Below are 25,519 nucleotides of genomic sequence, written 5' to 3' on the forward strand. Positions count from 1 at the left end.
AGCGACTTTGGATCACTATCTTAGTTTGGAGGGACTGGTAATGTATGGATATCTACGAGCGAGAGGAAATTAAGTGGTGGCCATACAGAAGCCTGAGTAACATTTTCTGAAATAAATATGTTACAGGGTATAATATTTTTTCTAAAGGACAAGCCTGTGAAGGAGGAGTTGGCTACATCAAGATTCTCCTCCATAATATTCATCGCATTGATTTGGTATGAATGAGAAGGTAATATGCTACCTAATAATTCATTGTATTTATATAACATTTGAAAAAAGCCCCAGCACCTGGCACCACTCTAATGCCTTCTTCCTTTTTATGTCTCGCGCCTAGCGTTGCAGTGCGGAGCACTGCTCGCGCAGAGCGAGACCTCTTGTATGGGGTTCTGATACTCACCACACGCTCGTGCGTGTGATCAGGCTTTCCCCGGCTGCCATTGGGTTTCGCGTGTTTTTTTAACAAAAATAAGGCACGCAATTGGGCAAAGGCGGGTATATGTCCCGCCTTTTCTCCTCCCATTTCCGTCTGTGTCTAGCACGCGCAGCAGCGCGCGTTCGCCTCGCTGCCGCGCTCCCTCACCCCCGCTCCTCTGTAGTGTGCGCGCACCACTAGTTTCGATTCCTGGCCGTGCTCCTCTGTGGTGTGCGCGCACCACTGGTTTGTTTTGCTTGTTTTAATCTCAGCTTCCGCAGCCGACCAAAACTGCTTTCATGTGAAAAAAGCATACTTTCTTGCTGAACCTATTTTTCTAAAGCCGTCAAAATTAGGAGCGTCTGATAAGCAAACCACGACCGCAGAGTTGTGTTAAAGATGACAATTATTCGAACCATTCCGGTCGGACTGGAAGCACCTAGAAGCGCTTCAGATAGCTGTTGTGCCATATGGGAGTCCTCTCACTCACTGAACACGCTGTCTGCTTAGCCTTGTAAACAAGAGAATCGTATTGTTCACGAAGTGCTTTGAAGTGAAGAGAGTTTGCATGTAAAACGTACATTCATCAATGCCAATGTGTACAGGGGCAGCTGGTCTGCCACCCTCTGCAGCCACCAAGCTGGCAGCGCTACCCTGAGGCAATATCCGCCTCTCCACCCGGACAAGAGCCGATGCGCACCAGGGCGCAGGGCACCTCGCAGCCTCCAGCCACACTCTTCACACATCCTTGCACAGACCTGCTCCATGGGTCCGCCGCGGCTCTCTCTCTCTCACGCCAGCCTCCTTCTCGGCCTCGCCCGCCTCCCTCACGGGCTCCTGCTGTGAAGGAAGTTGTTTTGAAGTGTGGCCGTGCGGCGGTGGTGATGTCTCTCGGTGCCAGGCGCTCAGGTGCGGAGACAAGTGTGTCTCTCCCTTGGCCGCACCGGCTTCAAACTTTCGTCCAATGTGCACGAGGTGCAAGTGACACCTCGCCTGGCTGGCGGGCCGGCGGGCATCAAACCCTGGCCTGGATCCCTCGGTCTGCGGTGCTTCCACTTTCAATTCCAGCTCCCGACCTGCAGGGCCGGTTGGGCAGCTTGTTTCTTTTGCATTCTAGCACTCATAGTCCAATGTATACAATTCAGGATTACGAATACCAGAATACAAAGAACACATCTTCATGGAATGTGTGACTGTTTAATGGGTTCTGAAAACTTCAGAGCTCCAGAGTGCACATTTCTTGATTAGGGCTGGCATGGCGTGCAACTTCTTTTTGTCTGATTTCTGAGCAGAGCAGGTTTGAGTGTTGGTTTGGGTTGGAGGGAAGCAGCAGGCTAAGAAAGATCTAATCGTGGCACATGTGGGCTCCTCACAACAGATAGAGTGTGCTTCTGTAGGGTGGCATTGGCAGGAGCATGGACAGTGCCTGTCAGAGAGGGTGACAAGTGCTTGAATGTCACAGCGCATTGAAGCCCTCCAGGCAGGCCGGTAGGCTACAGCAGCAGGACACAGGCAGCACACACAGATGAGTCAGATCCCTCCCAGTCACATGAATCCTGCCAAGTCGAGGCATGGGCAGCACACTTGATGCCACCGTCAGTGCCCGCCCGTGCACCAGTCCATGCCCCACATCTAAACCTACAGAGGCCTGTGGTGTAACACAAAATTATGCCCCCCTGTGCTGAGGGGCGCCATATCTCACAAATATTCATTGACCATGGTCGATTGGGGCACCCTGATTGGTTAGAGGGCCACCCTGCACCACAGGGATTGCAGAGGCTTGTGTTAAACCTGTGATAGAGGCTCGTATGTGGCTTTAGGGCAGGCTCAAGATGCGAGGTGACAATTGCTTGACAGAGGTTATAAATAATTTCCGTGCTTTCTTGTCTACAAGCAGCAGATTCCTTAAAATCGGATTTCTGAAACCATGAATCGGGAGACGGAAGACTAGGTCTCAAATCGGGAGTCTTCCGCTTGAATCAGGAGGGTTGGCATGTATGCCAAGATAATGCCAACACACTGATCAGTAGTTCCTCCTTATGCTCCAGTCTGTTCCAGGACCCTATGAGGCAGGATCCGCTTTTTCTTCCTAAAAAGCAGGGCTGGTTAGAGAAGCATCCACGTTCACAGGGTCAACAGCAGAGGGGTAGGTAGAGCATTTAAGACATCCTCTAGATAAACTTCCACCCAATATGTCTGCTTTTTTATGTGCATTTATTTATATATATTATTTTATATATAACACAGACTCCACCCAATTATACTTCAGAGCACAGCAAAGCCAGACAGTGAAAGCAAGGCAGGAAAAACAAGCATTTGAAATGCAATAGGTCTCGCATTTGCGAGAGTTTGAGCTATTGGCATTGTAAATGACAAAACCTTTTATTTATGTGTTTTGAAAACCTGAAAGCAGTGTGTAAATAAGCACTTTGGGCCTCATTTATGAGGTTTTGCTGTAGGGAAGCGTAGCAGCCCTTCTTGCAGCGCTTCCCTACGGCAAAAGAAAAGGGAAGGAATGCGCCGTATCTATAAGATACGGCACATTCCTGTCCTTTTCCCCTGCACCAGTGCACAATGGGCTGCCTGCGCCAACGCAGGCACCTTTGCACAATGGTGCAAGAGTGCCTGCGTTGCGGGGATGATTATTTTTGTACAGGGAGGGAAACCTTTCTGTTAAAAAATAACCACAAGAGGCTTTTCCTCTTTCTACGTGTGCTGCAGAATTCAGCACACATATAAAAAGGGAAAATGAGGAGAAATAAAGTTATTTGTCCCAGTTGCGCCTCCCTTACACCTCCCCTGGGGAGGCGTAAGCTTTTGGCACTGCCTCAGATTTACGATTTCTCGTAAATCTGGGGCAGTGTCAAAAGGCCATGGATGTTGCTGGGAACGCCCCCAGCAACACCCATTCCATGCCCCTTTAACGCAGAACACTGTGTTAAAGGGACTGATATTTATCAGGCAGCATTAAGTCCAAAAAAGCGACTTAGTGCTGCCTGATAAATATCACGCAGGCTTCTGCGCCACGGAAAGTCACAAAGAGTGACGTTCCAATGGCGCAAGGAGCCTCATAAATTAGGCCCTTTGTACTTGTAGTCCTTGCTTACGACAAGCATGTCTGGCAGTAAACGAGGTGCAGTTACTGCCAGCCTTGGTTCTTGTAAGCAACGACTATAAGTAAAAAAGTGCGTGTTTACGACCGCTTGCAAGTTTTTAAAACACATACATAAAAGACATTGTCATTTTCAATGCCTATAGCTCAACCTCTCACAAATGCGATACCTATTGCATTGCAAATGCTTGTTTATCTTCAGGTGTCTGAATTACAAAATCAATTGCATGTGTAAGTTACCCTAACATGAGCCAATGGTGTGCTTTAAGTGTGCTAGGGACTCGCAAAAGATGAACTTGCACTTGGTGAATAAATTACTCATGTGTAACATTACCCCAGCACAGTGTAAAACTATGCATGACTAAATCCATTACTGGAGTTGGGTATGAGCAGACCAGGGCAGGGATTCTGCGAAGAGGCTGACAAAATCAACAAACAAGCATGTTTGTAGGTATTCACAAACTTCTTCATGACTAAAACACACCCTATGTTGGACTTTCTGCAGGGTCACCCCCAAACGTTTTGCCTTCACTCCTCTTATTCTTGCTGAATTCGTTTTTGTTGACCATAGGACTCTGCTAACCAGTGCTAAAGTGCTTGTGCTCTCCGCTTAAAACATGGTAACACTGGCTTATACCATATTGGCATATTTAATTTACTTGTAGGTCCCTGGTGAAGTGGCGTTACAGATGCCCAGGGCCTGTAAATTAAATGCTACTAATGGGCCTGCTACAGACCTCTTGTTCCGTCTGAATTAATCAACACGTTTCTTTTGTTTTAATTATTTTACATAATACATCACAAATAATTCTTAAAACATTTACACACAACTACTAACACCTCCTGGTTCAAAAACAATTAGCTGCCACTCTTTCCCTTTTTAACACCCATACCACCATCTTCATGCATCTCCATACATTCTCCTTTGCTATTCTTGTAATTCACCACATCATCCAACACACTCACACCACGAATCCTTTCACATCAGAACAACGTTTTTTTTAAAAGGGAAAGAGCGGCAACTTGTTGATTAATTCCGACGGGGAAAGAGGTCTGTGGTACATGTTGTTTATTTCAATATGTTCCCTCGTAAATAAATGAGAGTAAACAGGTATCAGTATTGGCAGTTCTGCTGTTTTTGTTCAATGGAGGCTTGGCCTTACTGATTCGAGCCCAAACCCAGTTTTGGGTATTGGACTAATGGGCCTGCAGCACTTATCGTTTCACCCACTTAAGTAACCCTATAAACATGTCTCAGGCCTGCTATTGCAGAGCCTGTGTGTGCAGTTTTAAACTGCCATTTCGACCTGGCAAAGTAAACCTTTTGCCAGACATAAACCTTCCTTTTTAATACACATAGGTCACAACTAGTATAGGCCCTGGACAGCCCAGAGGGGAGAGTGCAATGTATTAAAAAAGCAGGATATGTACTTTTAAGTTTTTCATATACTAGTGGTGAAAAACTCTTAAATACATTTTTCACTACTGCAAGGCCTATCCCTCCCCTAGGAGAACACTGGAATCCATTTTATAGGGGTAATTTCCAAATGGGAATAGATAACCAGTTCATGTTTGGTGTCTCTGGAATCACAATTTGAAATCCTAAAATGGTGAAGTCAGATTTTAAAAGGCAATTTCTTGTCTTAGCCATTGGGTGCCTGCAGCCTGTCTCTGGGTCACGACTGGGTGTAGCTGACAGTTGGGCTTTGTGTATTTCTCCTAAACAGCATCACACAATTGGGGACTTAGGCGTGACTGGATGGGCCATCACTTGCAGGAGGGTGGAAAAAGCTGAGCCCAGCCCCACTTCCACTTGATTAGGCTGTATCCTTTCTCCACACAAAAGGATGCATACCCCCTTTAGTTAGTCTGTAGCCGGTGCCAGGAAAACAGGGCTTCTGTGCCCTTCAAAGGCCTGCATCTAGGAGCTTCTTTCGACTTTAAATGCACAAATGTGTATAAATACTGGACCTCAGACACAAGCTCTTCAGTACACTTCTGGATCTATAGATAGTCTACCACGTAGATGGGATGCTGTGCTGCTACAAGGACTGCTACTCTGCTGGACTGCTGCTCCAAAGGAACTATTGTCCTGCTGTGCTGTCCTGCTGCCCTTTTGCCTGGGGAAGAAAACTGGACTTGCATCTTCATTTTGAACCCAGGACCCCAGAGTGTCTCCAAGTGCTGGTCTGCTGGCCTCCTGATCTGAGCTTAACGGACACAAAAGGCTCCCCAACCAGCTCCTGGAGCCAGCTGTATTGAGTTCCTGACCCCCAAACGGAGCCTCTCAGGTCTTGGAGACTTAGTGTGGCTCACAGACTCTAAAATCAAGCTTTGGACTCCTCTCAACCATGAACGGGCATGTTCGCACCGAGACCGCGCCGCTCACACCGAAGTTCAGCACGAGCCTCTTCCAGGCAGGCATCGATTGCCCGCAGACGACCGCCAATGAGAAGCACCAGCTCACCCATTTGGGATGCCTGACCTGCTCTTTGTGCCACACTGACCACCGCCCGCGATGCTCTCCTTGCATCCCGTGATACTCTCCATTGTGAACGGGACTTTTGGCACAAAACTTAAGAAGGTAAAACATTAGCTGGACTGATCTGGGACTGTATCCGACCTGCACTCCATCGCAGTCAGCCTGAATGTTTTCCTTTGACCCGGCCCAGCACAAGCAGATAACCCAAGTTGGCGTTTTGTGCCTTTTTGGCGCTATATTCACTTTATTCTTTAAAAATTAAGATCTCTGGTTCTACTGACTAGATTTTTGTCGTGGTGATGTTGTTTTACTTATTAAATTTTGCTCTATTTTTCTAACCTGGTATGGGAACCTTTTTGTGAGGTGTTTACTCTGTCTTACTGTTTGAAGTGTTGCACAAATACTTTACACATTGCCTCTAAGTTAAGCCTGACTGCTCTGTGCCAAGCTACCAGAGGGTTGAGCACAGGCTAATTTAGGATTGGCTTGTACCTCACCCTGACGACGACTGTGGTTGCCAAATGACCAGAGCACACACCCAAGTCAGCCAGTAACCCAATTTCGGACACTCTAGAAATAGAAACGTACATACTACAGTCAAGGGCAGAAGTAAATCTGCTCCAGGAGAGAATGCAAATGGAACAATCTCAAAAATAGTGGCAGTATGTGGGGAAAGAGTTTTGCATGGGGAAAGAAAAGAATAAAAGTGTTTTTGCACAAAAGCATTGGCACCCACAACTGAACACTATCTTGGCTTCACATTCACAGAACTTCTCAAACTTACTCCTGCAAACAGGGCCGGACCGGCCGTAGCGGGCACCGGGCAATCCCCCGGTGCGCTGCACGGGTGGGGGCCGGTTTTGGGCTCCTGGGGGCCGTTTTTGTTACAGGGCCGATTTGCCCTGTAACAAAATCGGCCGAAAACCGGCCCTGGCAAAGAGCTTGGCGGTACACAGCCCCCCCACCCCCCCTCCCGGGCGGGGGGAGGGAGGGGGGCCGGCCGAGCACTTTGCCAGGGCCGGTTGTGGTTCCCAGTCCGGCCCTGCCTGCAAACCTGTGACCCTCGCAGTTTGCAGGAGTAAGCCTGTGCCCATGAGAGGTAGTAAGCCTGAAGTTGCATATTTACACATTTCTTCATGAATAGTTTTTATTCCTTATTTTCTAAAAAAGTAGTTTGAATCTTTTAATTCACAAAACAGATGGCGACAAAAATGTTTATTTTTAAGATTGTAATGGCTGGCAGTGTCAGCTGAAGACCCTGGACTCTTAAAATCCACAGCAGCTAACATCTGGTCTTTTATCTGGACATTTACTTTGGAGTACATCTAACTAAAGAGCGTATTGCTAATGATTACCCAACTACTTTCCGCGGTTCCATTGTTGCTAAGTGGTGGTTCTCTATCACTGAGCCAATCACATCAGGCATTTCCTGGGAGGAGAGAGAGAGAGAGAGAGAGAGAGAGAGAGAGAGAGAGAGAGAGAGAGAGAGAGAGAGAGAGAGAGAGAGAGAGAGAGAGAGAGAGAGAGAGAGAGAGAGAGAGAGAGAGAGAGAGAGAGAGAGAGAGAGAGAGAGAGAGAGAGAGAGAGAGAGAGAGAGAGAGAGAGAGAGAGAGAGAGAGAGAGAGAGAGAGAGAGAGAGAGAGAGAGAGAGAGTTCCCCCCTAGTTTTGGAGTATTTGGCATGAAAGACCCCTTAAATGAGTTGCTGTGGGTGAACATCCTATTTGGATAACGTCTCTAGAGTAAAAGAATGGGCGCAACTCAACAACGACCATAGGCAAAGCTAACTGGTCTGTCCTTGAAAAGTCCTCTTTTTCATATGTATCTATTTATTTACAAACGCATGCATTAGTCATTAAATGTGTGAAAATAATGCAAATGACAAGAGCCTCCATCTACATGTAGCCTGCATTTGTGTTAAACAACAAAGTATGTAAAGCATGACCTATTGCAAAAATAACCAAAGGAACTATGAAATCAAAGCAGAACTTACAGCAGGGATTTGCCTGCCTCCCTGACACCGAAGTGCACTTCTTTTTAGGCGGATGTGCACATGTGCAAGCGACAAATATAATTAGTCACAGTAAAGGAAGCCAATGGTTAAGTGGGCTGATAAATTGTGCCGTGCTTTAGTGTAGCATGGGAAGAAGCAAATTGTGAATGACACTTGAGCAGATTAAACGGGTTGCTTCTATCTATTAAACTCTGTGCATTTCTATCTGTCTGCATTTTTATTATGATTTTGGAAAACATGAGGTCTGGAAACACAGTCAAAGCTGTCTCTAGACCAGACCTAACCAACTGAAACCCTCTCCTTTATGGTGGTTCACCAGCTTGGGTGTAATTCAAACAGTGGTGTAACGATAATTGAGGGGGCCCCCCTGCAAGGTACGTGGAGGGGGCCCCCTCCAGACTCTATCAGGAGCTCCCCGGCCGAAGTGCAGTGCTGAGGGGGCCCCCTGGAGCCTGCCCCCCGGGGTGCGGGGGGCTGTGTTACGCCCCTGAATTGAAAGGGAACAGATTTCCAATTTCTAATCCCGGAGTTTTCTTAATTGGCCCCCCTGAGTAAATAAACCCAAACACATTAGTCGTTGCCGGGGTCCTCGCCAGCGTTGAGCATCCCTGCACAGGATGTGCCATCCATGATGTTCTGGAGTCTGGGGCTGCTGGGTGCATTACAGGTATTGCTATTAGGACACGGTCTACAGTGGAAAAGGCGCCTAATTAGACAGCAAACAGAAAAGGCCCTGGCAGAATCTATGACAGAGTGACCCAGAGAGCTGGACGCGCTTCTGCAGACACCAGAAAACCAGTCATTTTCTTCACGCAGGAAAGTTCAGCTAATGTGAAATCCTTACACTTGTGCCAAAGAGTTGGTGGATAAGTCATTAAAAAAAGAAAAGTTGTGATTATCATTAAACTGCAACACTTTAACAAGTACACACACACACACACCACACACACACTCTTTACACTACACTAAACTACACTCATCCAATGATTGTGACGGTTTGCTATATGCTTATGCGGGGGAACACCTGTGCATAATAGGAGCTTGGTGAGCCAATGGGGCTTAGTCTTGAGGAGATCAGCCTCTCTGTTAAGACTTGTGCACATTGTGGGGACTGTGTTTAGTAGCGGCTTGAGTTAATGGAGTGTGGGTGGCTGGCGGAAGTGGGCTCTCCAAGAAGAGTGGTACACAGAGCGATGGCCTGCATAGTAGGGGTGGGCCACCTAATGATGCTTTGGTGTCTGGTGGGAGTGGACACTTTGTGAACTGCTGTGCACAGGGTGAATGCTGTGCCTAGTAGTGGCATGCCCCCCTAATGGGTCATGGCTGTCTTGGGGGAGTGGACTCTTCGTAAAGACCTTTGACAGCACATATGCTGTATGTACCCGGGTGAAGTAAGTAAGTGATCTGCCTACTCATACCTCTGCGCAGGGTGACCATTATGCATAGTATGATGTGGTGAGAGACTGGCCTCTCCGCTAAGACCTCTTTCTAGGGTGATGGCTGTGGACAGTAGGGTGTGATGAGGGACTGCGCTCCCCACTGAGACCTATGTGTAGAAAACAGTTCTGCCCAGTAGAGTGTGCTCAGAGATTGGCCTCTCTGCTGAGACCCCTTTTTTAAAAATGATCTAGCCGTTTATAGTGTAATGTGAGGAGCAGTATGATGAATGATGTCATCAGAGATGTCATTGAACATGTCACAAGTTGATGTAGTATGTGAGGTAATAACAGTGCATGTCGGGCGCAAGTTATATTTAGCTCAGTAAAATATAACTGATTAATTTCAGTGTTTTTTGCATTTAAAATGTTACATTTTAACTGACATTTTCACCTGGCTATAACGTCACTTCAAACTTGGTTTTTTTCAGTAAATTTCTGAGGTTTTTTAATCTGAAGTAAGACATTATCAACATCCCTAACTACAAATTCACTTTAACCTTTGTTTTTTTCTGTGAATTTCTGAAGTTTTTTTTAACATAAAGTAACAACGTAAAGGTGTGCCATTTTAAGTAAGACAGCCCTACTGGCTTTGCCAAAGAGTCTAAAAACAAAAATATAAAAAGAAGGCCTATTGGCTTTCTATGCGACAGTAGATCAACATATAAAGCAAATTTAGGCTTTGTCAAAAAGTTACAATATTTTGCCAATAACCATAATATGAATGTATTCCTTTTAACCCCTTCAACGCGGCGCGGATTACCGCGCTGTGCTGAAGGTTCTATTGCGCGGGCGGGGCCATGACGGAGCGGTTCCCTCATACGCACAGCGCAACCGATGCGCATGATGGAACCGCTCCGTCATGCGCATTGAAAGGGTTAAAGACACAGCTGGCAGTTCTTAATAATAATAATTGTCACAGAAGTATTTCAGATATAGTATTTCTAGTAAAAACAACCATAAACATGTGTTTGAGACTATCTTTTACACTTTCTAGGCCACAAGATATGCAGTCATAGAACCAGCAGCAAGAGGTCTCCACATTCCACCCGAAGAGCATAAAGCTCAAGTTCGGAATACTTGAAAAGCAATGGGAAGCCCTCCAGGGATTATTCATCCAGTGACCCAGGAGATTTACAGCTTGTTTTTAATTCCTGGTGGCTGATATGCCCACTGCAGCCCCCCCCACAGCACTTTTACAATTAGTTGGTGGTGCCCCTAGCCCTCCTTTGGGCATCACGACAACTACTTTTTTTTTAAATACCCACACAGGTCCTAATGGGGAGATCCCAAGGGGGCAGTAGTGAAAATGTAATAGTGGCCACCACTTCAACAATAATCCAGCAAGGTTACAATTTATTTCTTTTGTTTCCCTGTGAAACCTGGTCTTATCCAGAGCACCCACACCTTTAAATATTGTTGGGGGCCGCAAGGGAAGGCCCAAGGCCCCCATGGACCCGCCAGGCTCGCTGGTCAGAACCCCTCTTGTTTTTTTCCACATTTTTTTGTATTGTGGGTGTCCCTGTCCCACCCAGGACACCCACACTTTACCCCAATGTTGGGGCAACGGGGGGGCATGCTCCCTTTGCCCTGCCGTCATCCCGGTCAGCACCCGTGCCAGGTGTTGGCAGGAGCTAGCTTGATTTCTTTGCTCCTGTTTGACCGGGAGCAGCTTTTGTTTCTTCTCCTGCTGGGTGGGAGCAATCCTGTGTTCCCTGCCCGCAAGAGTGCAGGCAGGGAGATAGATTTGTTCTCCCTCGCGGTGGAATAGTTTTAGTGTACTCCTGCCTGAGAAGGCAGAAAACAAAACACAGTGAACCAGGGGCTGGGGTCACCAGGACACTGTCTTCCATTGGTCACCAGGGAATAAGGTCCCTGGGGCCATAAAGTGGTTTGGAGACGGGCTCCATAACCCCCTCTCAAAATAAATAAAAAATATGTCAGACCCCAGGAGATGGGTCCCTGGGCCCGTTAAGAGGCTCAGGGAGAGGGCCCCATGCCCCCTCTCCTAATAAACAAAGAATGCATCAGGCCCCAGAGCAAGCGGTCAACAGGACTGTTAAGTGTATCAGGGAGGGGACCCCATAGCCCCCTCTGCTGATAAATTAATAATACATCAGGTTTCGGGGATTGGGGCCTCCAGGCCATTATCTGGCTTGGGGAGGGGGGCACATTCATGCCTCCTCTCCATTTTTTATAGAAAATTGAAATGTGCCAAATAGGTTATCTGATTTCACTTTGTACAAATCAGCCAGTAAATGAGTACTTATTTGACATTCCTTATGTTAAGGCTTTGTTTTTACTTCTCTGTTCATATTCTGCAGTTTTTTTTATAGCGCAAACTCGACCCTAAGGTATTGGAATGCTTTACATAAGCACCAGTTACATTACACAAGGTCACAATCAATGTTTATAGGCACTAACAGATTGGGTGATGTGCCCAGAATCACAGGATGTTGTTGAGTCGACCCAAGACTAGAACCTTATTCTCCAGTACCAAAGTCAGCAGCTCTGGTTGTAATGCCACATCCTGGGTAGAATGAGGGTGGCAGGCAGAAGCCACATGAAATCTCATCTTGTTATGGGCTTGAGATTCCAACAGACCCCCAATGCTGAGCCAGAGTCAGGCTTAAGGCTCAAGCCTTCAGTGGCTCGCCCACCTCTACCCACCATGGTGGGGTGTTTATAAAAAATTGTGGCTCCAACATTTCTTTTTCTAAAGTTTGTCTGGGAGGGCTGCGGGGGGTTCCTCTGGATCCTCCCCACCAGGCCTAGGGGGCTAGGGGTAAGGGTATCCCTACCTTGCCCCCATACAATATTTCTTTTTTTAGGCCATTTTTAGGACACTGGGATTGAACCCCAGAGTCCTAAAATGGCTGCTAAACATATTTGTTGAAGTTGACAGAAATCATGCGTTTGTTAATCGCTACTACTCACCCGTGAGGGTCTCAAGGGGGGTTTCGCAGGTTCCAGTCCATCAAGGAAGGGGTCTTTCGAAGAGCCAGGTTTTGTGGTTTCTGTAGAAGATGGGGAGATATGTTGTCTGTCTGAGGTGGAGAGGGAGGGCGTTCCAGGCTCAGACCGCGAGGAAGGAGAAGGAGCGGCCGCCTGATCTGGTCTTTCTGGTGCGGGGGACCACAGCGTAGGAGAGCTGGGCTGATCGTAGGGTCCTTTGGGGTGCGTGGAATTTGAGTCGGCTGTTCAGGTATGCTGATCCGGTGTAATGGAGGGCCTTGTGAGCGTGGGTGAGCATCTTGAAGGTGACATTAGCTTCGATGGGGAGCCAGTGGAATGTGCGCAGGTGCTGTGAGATGTTTGCAGTGTCTTGGCAGGTTGAGGAGCAGTCTTGCGGCGGCGTTCTGGATGTTCTGTAGCTTGCGTGTGAGGTTTTTGTTTATTCCGGCGTAGAGTGCGTTGCCATAGTCGAGTCTGCTGGTGACCAGGGCGTGAGTGACGGTCGTTCTGTGTTACAGGGGGATCCATTTGAAGGTCTTGCGTAGGAGGCGGAGGGTGTGGAAGCAGGAGGACGAGACAGCGTTGATCTGGCTGTCCATTTTGAGTTTGGAGTCCAGGATGATTCCCAGGTTGCGTGCGTGGTCCATGGGAGAGGGCGGACTTCCGAGTGCGGGGGCCTAACAGGTGTCGTTCCAGGCGTTGGGGTGTGGGCCCATGATGGGTACTTCTGTTTTGTTGGTGTTTAGTTGAAGGCAGCTGTTTTTCATCCATTTTGCTACGGCTTCCATTTATTTATGTCATTTGTAGAGTGCATGAATCACCCCAACCGGGGTATCTCCGCGCTATGACGGCTCTAGATAGCTAAGCCCGGTGTTTAAAACAGTGATGTTTTTAATTGCCTTCTGAAAGATAAGTAGCTGGAGGAGAGTCGAATGTGGATGGGGAGCTGATTCCAGAGAGAGGGTGCAACGTAAGAGAAGGATGTACCACCCAGCCGTGTTTGTTTTGTGCGAGGTACAAAAAGAAGCTCTTTGGACCCAGAGCGGATGTATCGGATCAATTTATCTGCTATGTAGTTAGGTCCTAGGTTGTTCAGGGCTTTATATACCATACAGCAGATCTTGAATTTAATCCTTTTCCAAATGGGCAGCCAGTGCAGTTTGCGGAGTAGGGGAAGTGAGGGTGTTCTGGGGGGAGCATTGGTCACCAATCGAGCAACTATGTTCTGGACTACTTGCAATCTGTTAAGGATTCCTTAGCGAAGTTCAGCAGAGCATTGCAGTAGTCCAGACGACTTGTGACCAATGCTTGTATCAGAGTTTTCCTTGTGCATAACGGTAGTAAGGGGAAAACTCTGCGAAGCAAGCTTAGTACATGGAAGCAGGTCTTAGCGGTCGAGGTGGCATGCTCCTCTAGGTTAAGTTTCTGATCAGTTTTTACCCCTAGGATCTTTACCACAGGTTTGGGGGAGGGTGCCGGGCCCAATTCTCCTGGCCACCAATTGGGAGACCATCTTGTTACTGCTTCTCTGAAAAGCATGATTTCTGTTTTCCCAGGATTCAGCTGGAGGAAGTTGTTGCTCATCCAGTCAGTGATGGTTCTCATTCCCTCCGAAAAGGTTGTCTGAATGTTGGTGTTGTTTTAATCAAATGAGAGAAGCAGTTGTGTGTCATCGGCATAGGAGATTGTGACAAACCCTAAGTTTCTTATCAAGTTTGCAAGTGGGGTGACATAAATATTGAACAGGATCGGGCTCAAGCAAGAGCCCTGGGGTACCCCCTTGATTACTCAAAAATTGTGTCTGGTGGAGTCGAGAATGTTGCGCTCTTTGATGAATGTGGCGAGTTGGCTGTTGATGGCTTTCTCGATGACTTTCGCTGGGAAGGGGAGCAGGGAGATGGGTCTGTAGTTTTTGAGGTCGGTGGGGTCCACTGAGGGTTTCTTGAGGAGGGGGTTGATCTCGGCGTGTTTCCAGTTGTCGGGGAATGATGCGATTGCCAGGGAGCGGTTGATGGTGTCGGCGGCTCTGTTGAAGATGTGGTGGGGCAGTGGTCCGTGGGGGCCCCAGAGTGAATTGAGTTAATCATCTTCAGTGTGTCTTCGGTGGTGAGGGCTTTCCAGTTGTCAATCGTTGGCTTCATGGTGTCGGGGGTGGTTGGTGAGGGTTCAGTGTGTTGGTTGTCTTCATTGAAGTTGTCGTAGATGCTCATGATTTTGTACTGGAGAAAGGTGCTGAGTTTGTCGCATAGTATTTGTTCGTCTTGTTCGCAACGCCCAGAAACGGGCTTGGTATTGCCCTAGGGAAACATTGCTCACACCCAACCCCAAAAAAGAAACCAAAAGAATTGTATGTGTCACCACCTTCTCTGTCATCTCAAACCAGGTGCGAAAATCTGTCCTTAAACACTGGCCTATACTGAATGCAGGCAGCCTTAATCTGGAGAAACCATTATTTGCCTTCCGCAAAAATCGCAATTTAAAAGACCACCTTGTGCGAGCAGCAATTCCCAAAAAAACACCTCCCACAACACTTAATTCATATTGGGGTCTCACACCACTGGTGGGGCATGCAAAATGTGGCAACTGTAATTTGTGTGATCTGACGTTAGAAGGCAAATCCTTTTCGTTCGGTGACATTGTCATTAATTCTAATGGTTTCTCGAATTGCAACACATGTAATGTGATTTATTTGATCCAGTGCCCATGCAAGAAAAACTATATTGGGCAGACTACCCAGAAGATTAAAACAAGGATTGGTCAACACCGCAGCAGGATTCGCTGTAATGTCCCTAATGCACCACTGGTAGAACATTTTAATCAGGCTAATCACCAGGACAATGAGATCAAATGGACTGTTCTGCGAATCATCAAGCTACCACCAAGAGGTGGTGATCTGGCACAAATGCTGAACAAAGAAGAACTGAAGCTTATCATTCAACTTGACACAATTCGCAATGGTTTAAACAGAAATGAAGATTGGCTCTCTCTTATTTAGACCCCTCTGCAAATTATGGGAATTCTCTATAACCCCTTGTTTTATGCCTTTGACAATTGTTGAAATTACGATACTGGTTTAACTGATCGTCGTATTGTTTTAACTGATCCACGCTCTGTTTCCGTATTCACCTTCTTCAAGTTACACTGACCCAACATGGCCGCCATCTATTCACTCACGCAATCACGTCCCAGCACGGCCGGCACTTCCTGTCACATGACCCGGGTCCGTTATCACGTGACTCCTGAATCCTTCTTTTACCCTCCAGCCAAGTCGGTCACTACCAACTGGCGATTGTGCGTTCCCCTGGATGCTGGTAAGTGTCATACTGGCGCGCTACTGTGCTCGTTCTCGACGACCTTGCTCCCCTCACCCTTAACTCCCGCGGTATGGTTTTCCACAGGCGGACCTTGGATTCGCAGGCCGCTTTGCTGGGAAGTTGGTCGTTCTTTGAAATTCCCGCAACCTGTTGCATCGTACTACTGGTGAGCGTACATTCCTTCACTCCGCCCTTCCCTTCCCTGGTTACCCTTTCGGGTTCTAATTGTTTTCCGTCCTAGGGTTAGCTGAACCACTGGTATTATCCTGGCTGACCCATGCAAGCAACTCCTCACTTGGACTCCAGTGCAACCTACTCTAGGAGCGATTCGGTTCCTTTTGGGTTAGTTTTCCGCCTTTCCTTCGTTCCCAGTCACGACGCGACCGGCTCACCGTTAGTCTTCACGTCCTCTTGACCTTTTCGCTATTGTGTTCATGTACCACTTCACCGTTAACCTTCTGGCGATTCACCTACACTCCACCACGCACCATCCCAGTCCATTGCACTTGTCCAATTCAGCCTTGAGCGTATGTGCAAGATTCGTTCATTCGGTTCACTTCACCAGCCATACCTTAACTTCGCCTCAACAACCAGCCGCCAGATGTGTCTCTCACGTATGGCATGCAGTGCATGGTTACTGACAGTTTTTCTCACAGTATTATTAGGTTTTAACTTACCTTCCTTTCTCTCTTATTTTTTCCCCTTCTAATTGTACAGGAATTGTAAATTCAGGCTTTTTACTCCTTCTAGTCCTGATGATGATCTATGTATTGGTTGAATAGATCGAAACGTCGTCGACCCAATGTACAAACATGCATCTTAAACGCACTTGTTAAAAATTGTGCATGTTGTTGTACCTTTAAGAAAGCTTGCCCTTGTATTTGTACTGGCTATAAGCTTCATTCTTCAGCCTGATGTATGTTTTTTGTGTTTGATTGTCTGCACTTTCTGTTTAGTTTGTAAGGACACAGGACTGTGTCCCACTCTACATTCTAATTTTATGTCAGAAATTAATTCTAATTGATCATTAAAACTTCAATGCCCGGCTGGGCATTGTATAAATGATATAGAGCCGACTCTGGTCTATATTTATCGCATGTTGCATTGTTCTTGAAGGACCTGTTGTTTTTCAAAAGAGTTTGTCGCATAGGTCTTGTGAGGGTGGGATGTCGGTGGACTCGCTGGTAGGTTGGACGAACTCCTTGATGATGTTGAAGAGTTCTTTGCTGATGTGTGCATGGGTGGAGAGTCTGTCTTCGATCGCTTTCTTCCTTGTTTTTCTGATGAGTTAGTGGTGGACTTTAGTGGTGGCTCTGAAGTTGTTGTGGGCTTCTGTGGATTTGGTATTCCTCCAATCCTTTTCGAGGCAGCGGCAAGTGCGTCTGGAGTCTTGAAGTTCGTTGGTAAACCATCTAGCTTTCTTGGCATGGGTGTTGTTGTTTTTCCTGAGGGGGGCTAAGGTGTTGACGCTGTCGGTGATCCCTCTGTGCAGGGTTCGGGCTGCGGCATTGGGGTCGTCGTTTTCCGCGATCGTCGGGGTGGAGTTGCTGAGTGATGAGGTTAGCTGGTCATTGGTGATTCTGGTCCAATTTCTTCGTGGGAGCAGGTGCTGGTGTCTGTGGATGGTGGGTGTTCTGAAGGTGAAGTGGACGCATCGATGGTCGGTCCATGGGAGTTCGGTGATGTGGCTGAAGGTGATGGAGTTTCCTGTTCTGCAGAGGGGGTCGAGGGTGTGTCCTGCTGAGTGCGTGGGTTCAGTCCAGGGCCGGACTGGGAACCACAACCGGCCCTGGCAAAGTGCTTGGCCGGCCCCCACCCCCCAGGGGGAGGGGGGTGGGGTTTACCGCCGAGCTCTTTGCCAGGGCCGGTTTTCGGACGATTTTGTTACAGGGCCGATTTTGCAGCTATGCTGCAAAAACGACCCTGTAACAAAACCGGCCCCAGGGGCCCATAACCGGCCCCCACCCATGCGGCGCACCGGGGGATTGCCCGGTGCCCGCTATGGCCAGTCCGGCCCTGGTTCAGTCACGATCTGATGGAGTCCAATGTTGTGGAGGTTGCCCAGGAGGGATGTGGTGCTGGGGTCCTGTTGGTTGTTGACTTGGAAGTTGAGGTCTCCCAGCAGGGTGTAGTTGGTGGATGCGATGGCCTGCGGGGAGATGACGTCTGTGATGGATTCTGCATAAGGTCCGCGGGGTGCAGGGGGTTGGTAGATGAGGGTTCCTCGGAGGTTGGTAGTGGGGCTCGCCAGTATCTTGAAGTGAAGGTGTTCCATTAGGTCTGTGGGCTCGTCGGGGAGTGTGCTCAGGCAGAGAGTGGATTTGTGGACGATGGCGATTCCTCCGACCGGGCGGTTAGGGCGGTCCTTTCTGGAGATCTTGTATCCTTGGGGGATGGCGATGGCGATGTCCGTTCCCGAGGAGGTGTTGGTCCATGTTTCGGTGAGGAACGCTACGTTCGGGGTGGTGCTGTCGAGGAGGTCCCATTTTTCTGCGGCGTGTTTGTGGAGGGATCGGACGTTGGGGAGGATACATTGCAGGGTCTTCAGTTTGGGTGTGTTCTTGAGGGTGGGTTGCGCTGGGTCCGTGGTCTTGGCAGTGCTGCAGGTGTGCCGGCAGCAGTGACAGCTGAAGGGTCCGTGGGTGTTGGCTGGTGACACTAGCTTGCAGTTGTTGTTGCTGCTTGGGTTGATGGCGTGGAGTGCCGCCGGGTCGTAGCGTTGGCAGTAGCCAATCAGATCGTTACCGTTTGATCTGTGATTCTTACGATACTCCTTTGTCTCAAGATATCTATAATTTTTTTACCTAATTTCTCAAAAACTTTTGAACTGATTTACACCAAACTACAAGAATCATGCTTTCGGTGGAAAATCCAGCTTTCTGCCAAATTTGGTGTAATTCCGTCCAGTGGTTTTTGCTCTAGCTTTTTATAAAGTTCCTATGGGAAACTGCATGAGGAAAATGCATTTTGAGATCCCTCTCCTCTTTTACTCAGCCCCCGCTTGAGAGGATCACACCAACATTTTTCAAGAATTAACTCAAGGAGGATGAACCTTTTTTTGGGAAAGTTTTATGAAGATTCATCAACCTACACAAAAGTTATTAACAACCCAATAAATCCATTTCTTATGGAAACCTGGTCCTAACCATAACTACATAGGGTGACCGTGTGTAATTAGACAGTGGCTGTCGCCCCTGTATAGTTATATTTAGGACTGTGTTTCCATTAAAAATTAATGATTTGGTTTGCGAAAAAGTTGGTGCCATTTGATGAATTTTCATGGAACTTTCCAAAACAAAAAGTCTCATCCACCTCATCAGCTTCCTGGAAATATTTGGGGTGTTTTGTCAACTTGAGGTGGAGAAAAAGTGGGAGAGGGGTCCCAAAACACATTTCCCCTATGCAATTTCCCATAGGAACTTTAAGCTGATCGGATTTAAACCAAATGTGCCGCAAAGCTAGATCTGTTTTCACACAGCATGCATTTTGTGTTTTGGTGTGAACCTGTTCAGTAGTTTTTGAGATATTAAGTTTAAAAATGAATAGATATATCAAGCAACTGTAGTACTGCAGTACCGGCAGATCAAAAAATTAGATTTGATTGGCTGCCTCACATCAACAAAGATGTATGCCAGCCATTTTAGGACTCAAGGCTGAGCCCATGTGTCCGGAACAAAAAATGTAAATAAAATATAGGGGCAAGGTAGGGATACCCAGATCCCCTAGAACTTATGGGGGGCGAGTTGTCCCCGACGGACCCCCCCTAAGCCCAAAATCTAAAAACGATTTCTTACGGCACTGAGGTAAAAATAATTATTTTACAAATGGTGGGACCCCCTATTCAATGAAAACCCCCTGGGCTGGGCCAGGGCCCAGGGGGTCAAGGCATCACTATATGTTTAGGGGAAGGGGCATGCAAGCCCCCTGCCCAAGCAATTTAATGGCACTGGGGGCGCCATTCCCCGGGGCCTGAGCTGTTTCTTATTTTTTAATGGAAAGGGAGCATGCAGGTCCCCTCCTTGAGTAATTTCATGACCATGCGGACCCCTTCCTCAGAGCCCAATATCTTATTTGAGGCGGCAGCGTCGGGCAGGGGAAAGGCCCTAAGACTCCATGGTCAAGATGCGGCTATGAATGGGGACCTTATCCCCCGGAACACTGTATTGTTCCCTGTCCAACACAGCGCATGCAGGGAACAAAAGCTGTCCCAGGCAGGGAACATAGCTTTGCCCCCTCCTAATGGAAGCACAAAGTTGCTCCCACCGAGCGGGAGAAGAACAATACTGCTGGCTCCTGCCGGCACTCAGGATGAGTGTGGGCAGGGGAGCTCGCATGGCTGTGGGCGCCATGGGCCTTCCCCCCGCAGTCCTCAACAGTTGAGGATCATGTTGTGGGGGCCCGGGTGGGAAAAGGGCACCCACTAAAAGTAAAAAAGAAAAAAGAAATTTAAAAAAAGGTACAGGTAGTGTGGGAAAGAGCTTCCTGTGCTATCATGTAGGTGTCCCGGGTGGGACTGGGGCACGCAAGAAAACAAATAGTAGCGGTCTCACCTCTTCACTATTGACGTGACAAGGCCACTCACTGTATATTCACTGCTCCTTCCTGTGAAGCAACCCTTATAATGACCTGCATGAGCTTTAGTTTTATATAACCATGTATGAACATTTGACCTTGACTTCCTTTGCATCGATTCCTCGTCTTTCAGTCTTCAGAGTGGCCTTTTTCTTATCTTCCATGCTGAAACCACTTAGCTCCCACTAATGATCACATCTAATTGGTATTAATATAATTTATCTCACAAAGTAACAGGAGTAAATATTTTTTGTTAAGCGTACAAGACTAATCACAATAATTAACAATAACCACTGGATTAACCACAACCTTGGGTTCCGGACTAGCCTTCTTCCCGCTGTACAACGCTTCAACACCTTACCAGGAGTATTAAGCGCTATATAAGTGCAATTACAATTACTATAGTTGTTGTGGTGCCCCATGGTAGGGTGGAGCACCACAAACAATTTACAAAAGTGCTGGAGGGGCTGTCAGGAGTACAGCAGCCCTCCCGAAAAGTAACAAAAAATGTAAGTCTCCTGGGACATTGAATGAATGACCCCAGGAGAGCTTACCATTATTTTTAAAATACTCTGAGCTGGAGCTGTATGCTTTTCAGCTAGTGTGCAAGGACCCCTAGTGGTTGGTTCATTGCCTGCATTTTGTGGCCTGAGGAGTGTTAAAGAAGGACTCAAACACACATGTATGGCTATTTGGAATATAAACATTTTATTTTACATATGTTTATGAGAAAAATGATCATGCATTGCTTTGTGTGTATTTATAAGGATTAATTCGGAATATGGCTATTGATAAATTATTGCTGCATCTTTTTGACTTAGCCAATAGACCTGCTTTGTATAGACTGATGTGCTGGCCCCTTGTTAATTCCAGTAGGCCAGCCTTTTATATTTTGATGTTCCTACTCTTTGACAAAGCCAGTAGGTCTGCTTTACCGAAAATAACATATCTTCATATTGTTCAAAAAAATTCACTGAAAAAAACAAAAGATAATGTGAATTCATAGTAAGTCTGGTGATGATATCTTAATTCACAGTAAGAAAAAACAGAAATTCACTGAAAAACAAAGATTAAAGTGATGTTATAGTTTGGTGAAGATGCTAGTTTAAATGTAACATTTTAAACTCGAAAAACCACTGAAATTTACCAGTTGTACTTAACTAAAGTAACTTTAGCGTGCGCCCTTGCCATGCCCTGCTTATGACTTCACATATTACATCACTCATCTGATTAGTGACCGCTGGGTGGGAGCACATTGCACTTTCCCTGCCTGCACTCTCAGACAGGGAAAAAGACAGTGTCCCGGGCAGGGCTGGACTGGGAACCGAAACCGGCCCTGGCAAATTGCTTGGCCGGACCCGGAGGGGGTGAGGGGTGGTAGTGGAAAGCTTTGTGCCGCTTTTGTTGCTGGGGGTGATATTGGAGCTACGATGGATGGAGTCCCCTTTAATAAAATATCGGCCCCAAGTGCTGGTGTCCCCTGTGCTCCCTCACCCTAAATAATATATTTGCTGCCCCCCCCCCCCCCGGCCGTTTTAAAACCCGTGGAGCCCATGCATTTTTTTTAGTTTACCACGGATTCGTGTATCCTCCGCGAATTTGTTACAATTTTTTTTTTTACTTTTTTTTCCAGCTTGCAGGGTTTCTTTGGGGCACCACCACTAGGCCTAGGGGGTACAGATATTCCGATCCAGCACCCTTATGTCTATTTTTTAAACATTTTTCCAAGTATTCGGGCTGCCGCCACATCCTTGTTGATATGGTGACAGCCAATCAGATCTCGCCAAGAGATCTGTCGTCCAGCAGATACTCCTCATCATGAAATATATCATTTTGTTTGCATTAGTTGGTCTAAAATTACTGAACAGATTTACACCAAATCACAAATAGCACTCTTTGTGGACCGAGATGTAGCTTTCTGCCAAATTTGGAGTGAATCAGTTAAACCATTTGGGATGAAGCTGTGTCTACAGTTCCTATGAAAAAATAAATGGGGAAAATGTGTTTTGGGTTCCCCCGCGTTTTGAGACCCTCCCTTTTTCTCATCCCCTATGGATCACCACGAAACTTTCCGTGCACAAACTAGAGAAAAAGTAGCACTTTTTTGGAAAGTTTATAGAAGATTTGCCAAACAGCGTCAAAGTTATTAGCAACACAAAAAATAGACCTTTTACACAGTTCAGTGTGAAGTATGGATTCGAACACCAAAGTGACAACTCCAAAACAGTTGTCAGGTCTACTAGGATTATGTGGCATGGAGGACTAAATTTGGCGGGAATCTTCTTCGAGTTATGCAGAAAAAAAGCAATTTATGCTACACATTCTCTGGTATTTTTATCCACTGGAGCTAAGAACATTTTTGTGAAATTTGTAAATTATATGAAAATGTGGTATATTCATACTTATACAGTACGGGCTTTGACCACAGAATCACATAAGCCCACTGACCTTAACCATTGTCCATGGTTATATCCACAATGTTTCATAAAAGATAAATAAAACTAAACATTCTGATTCTGGCCAGAGACCATTCATAGCTGTACTTAGAAAACAGCTTTTTCAAGCTAAGTCCCTGGCCTAAGTTAAACATGTAATAGCAAAAATATGTAACAGGTAATATGTGTGATATGGTCCTGCATTACCATTTCATTGGGCTGGCGACGTTTACAAACGGTTCGGCCTTTGGCCCCATAGTTAATGATGTCATCAGAACCTCTTGATGGCAATATTGGACCGTATTACACAGCTACCCATTGTGTACCCCCTTCCTCACTGCAAATAATTATTTTGTAGGTTTGTCGCAGCAACGACAACCGATTTTATTTGAATAGATATGAAATCTTATCATCCAAAGTAAAGCTCCCTCTTCTATCACGAAATAATACTAATTACTCGACTTAAAATGCGACCCCCTTTGTAAAGTCTGCACTGACCTCAATACCCATCTTCATGCGTGGGAGGAAGTATGGTCTTCTAGGGGCTACATTTGTGATTCTGGAACTTTAAGACATGCTCTCTAGGCGCATCTAGGCCCGGCTTCCCCACTTCTCCAGAACAGTGTGATCCTGTGCAATTCACCATCCTGTGTGCTGTGCATTTCCTGCCTCTTTCAGATAAGAAGAACTATAAAAAAAAAAGCTGGAAAAGAAGTATGAGGTGCAGTGAATGGTGATGTGGCTGTCCTCATCACACTATTTGTAAATGCAGCAAATGAAAATACAGTAGATGTTAAAAGGGGATTCTAACTTCAAGACTGTGCAATGTACTACTGGCAACTACGAATACCACCAGCACAAATGTGTTTACGTAAATTGACCAATACTTTCTACAGTTTTCAATACTGTTAACGCAAAATTGCTTCCGTGGTCAAGTCAACAAACCATAAAATGAACACTGTAGGAGAGCCCATGTTTAAAGAAATGAAAGGGCCAAAACTCAAGTAACAAATAAACAAATTAAAAATCGCTGCATCACTGTAGAACATTCATCTTGAACATAAATTATTTGTAGCACACAACAGAAAAAATGAATTCATTATTTATTAATAAAGCATTTTTAATATGTTATATATATTTTTTAAGTAGCAAAGCTGTGAACCCCCACCCACAAATGTACAAATATAAAAGCTAAAGACATTAATATTACCGTTACATCCCTAATTCGGCGTCCAAAATTAAACCATTGTGTTTTACAAAGTAATGCTCAGGTTTTCCAAAAACACATTGCCACAGGTTTCGGTGGACTAAAAGACTTGTTGTAGTCCACCTTCTTCAGGACATAAAATGATTTCCATAGATATTAACATAAATATAGTACTTTTTCATATATTAAGGGTCTATAAGGCTACTGAGTGCTGGTAAAACCGATCAGAATCTTCCTGGACTTTAGAGGGACTAATGACTTCCCATACTATTCCTAAGCACGCCCGACGTTATTGTACACACTTCATAGTGCCCCATGTAGCTTTCAAATTTGAAACCGAACTAATGGGGAGCTATAGGTAAAAGGTGCCCCCTCTAATGAAGTCACTAATGTACTCAACGTATATAAACAGCGATAGTCCAAATTACAAAAAGTCAGAGAGCCTGTGTGTGATGTGTCCAACTAAACCTCCTGTGCAGCCTGAAAGTGCCTGGAGGTGTTTTGTGGTAAGTGGAGTGCTATATAAGTCTCGGTATGGTGTACAAATCTCCCTGTGTAGATCTACCAGTAACAAACTGTTTCCAGAAACGACTTTCACGATATGTCTCTTTCTTATGTTCCACGAGGTAAAAAACATAAGCGAATGTTTACAAGTGACATCAAAATACCGACTGAAAGCAATAAACAAGATTTGCATCTTGTCAACTTCAAGGTGCACTACACTACAGGTTGGTGACCTCAGTACGCAGAGCCACCGCTTTGTAGGTATTTACGTTTTACCTGCTCCGACTCACTGTACGATTACAGAGAGCCGGGAGAGCTGCGCGGCTGCTCGTTTAATCGAAAGGCTTTTAATGTGAAAGTGTCCCCCGAGCCCCCAGCCTGCCCTTGGAAGCGCGCCTCGTCCCAGACAGCGAGCCTACAAGAGCGCCTACCAGCCTCTGCTTCCGGGCGCGTCCTCGCCTCTGCTCCCGCGGCGGTCCAGGGACAGGGGACGGAACCACGACGCAGCCTCCCTGGAGTGGAAAGCACGAGTCGGTAAAGTTGCCGAAGGGCGCCTCGGCTATCCCCAGATTGTCGCTGATGTGTGTGTGTGTGGGGGAAGCTAAGCCTTTTTAGGAGCGGTTAAGAATTCACTCCCACCACTCCCTGAGAACCGAAAGAATTTGGCAGCGGGCCCCGCTCGTCCACCTGTACAATTGAGGGCTGAGCACAAGGCGGTGGATGTACCGAGTCCGCCAGGAGCGTCCCGGGCCTGCCCTTCCTGGCGAGCATGCACACCTCCTCCTGGAGGGGGAGGGGGTCACAGCGCCCTGCACGACTCGCGGCGCTCTGAAAAGACCTTAGCCATACACAAATTGCACATATTCCTCTGTGGTAGTAGTCACATTATACATCAGAAATGCACCTCCTCTCTCACTAAGCTCGTGCTGTAGCTCACTGAAACTGAGATCCTGCTAGAGCGAAATGCCCTAGTTTAACCGGCAGAGCTGACCCAGCCTTTCATCTTTTGGGAGAGGGAGTGTAATCCGCGCTACAGCCGAAGTTCCACGTCATCTGCCATTCAAAAATGGCAACTCT

The 25,519-nt window shown here is 46.7% G+C and overlaps 1 protein-coding gene across 2 annotated transcripts in view; it reads right to left on the reverse strand.

The window, feature by feature from the left end:
- The window catches only part of ZBTB7C (zinc finger and BTB domain containing 7C), a 672,139-nt gene that overhangs the window by 265,762 nt on the left and 380,858 nt on the right, over positions 1-25,519 (reverse strand). Inside the window, exon 1 of one of the 2 annotated variants that reach the window (XM_085629524.1) lies at positions 24,874-25,069. The exons of the other annotated variant lie outside the window; for it this stretch is intronic. The gene's annotated coding sequence lies outside the window, so the exon portion shown is untranslated. Of the gene's footprint in view, positions 1-24,873; positions 25,070-25,519 lie in introns of those variants that run through there. 2 annotated transcript variants of the gene reach the window in all.

The sequence above is a fragment of the Triturus cristatus genome, chromosome 2_1, assembly GCF_964204655.1.
Source record: "Triturus cristatus chromosome 2_1, aTriCri1.1, whole genome shotgun sequence".
NCBI classification, from domain to species: domain Eukaryota; kingdom Metazoa; phylum Chordata; class Amphibia; order Caudata; family Salamandridae; genus Triturus; species Triturus cristatus.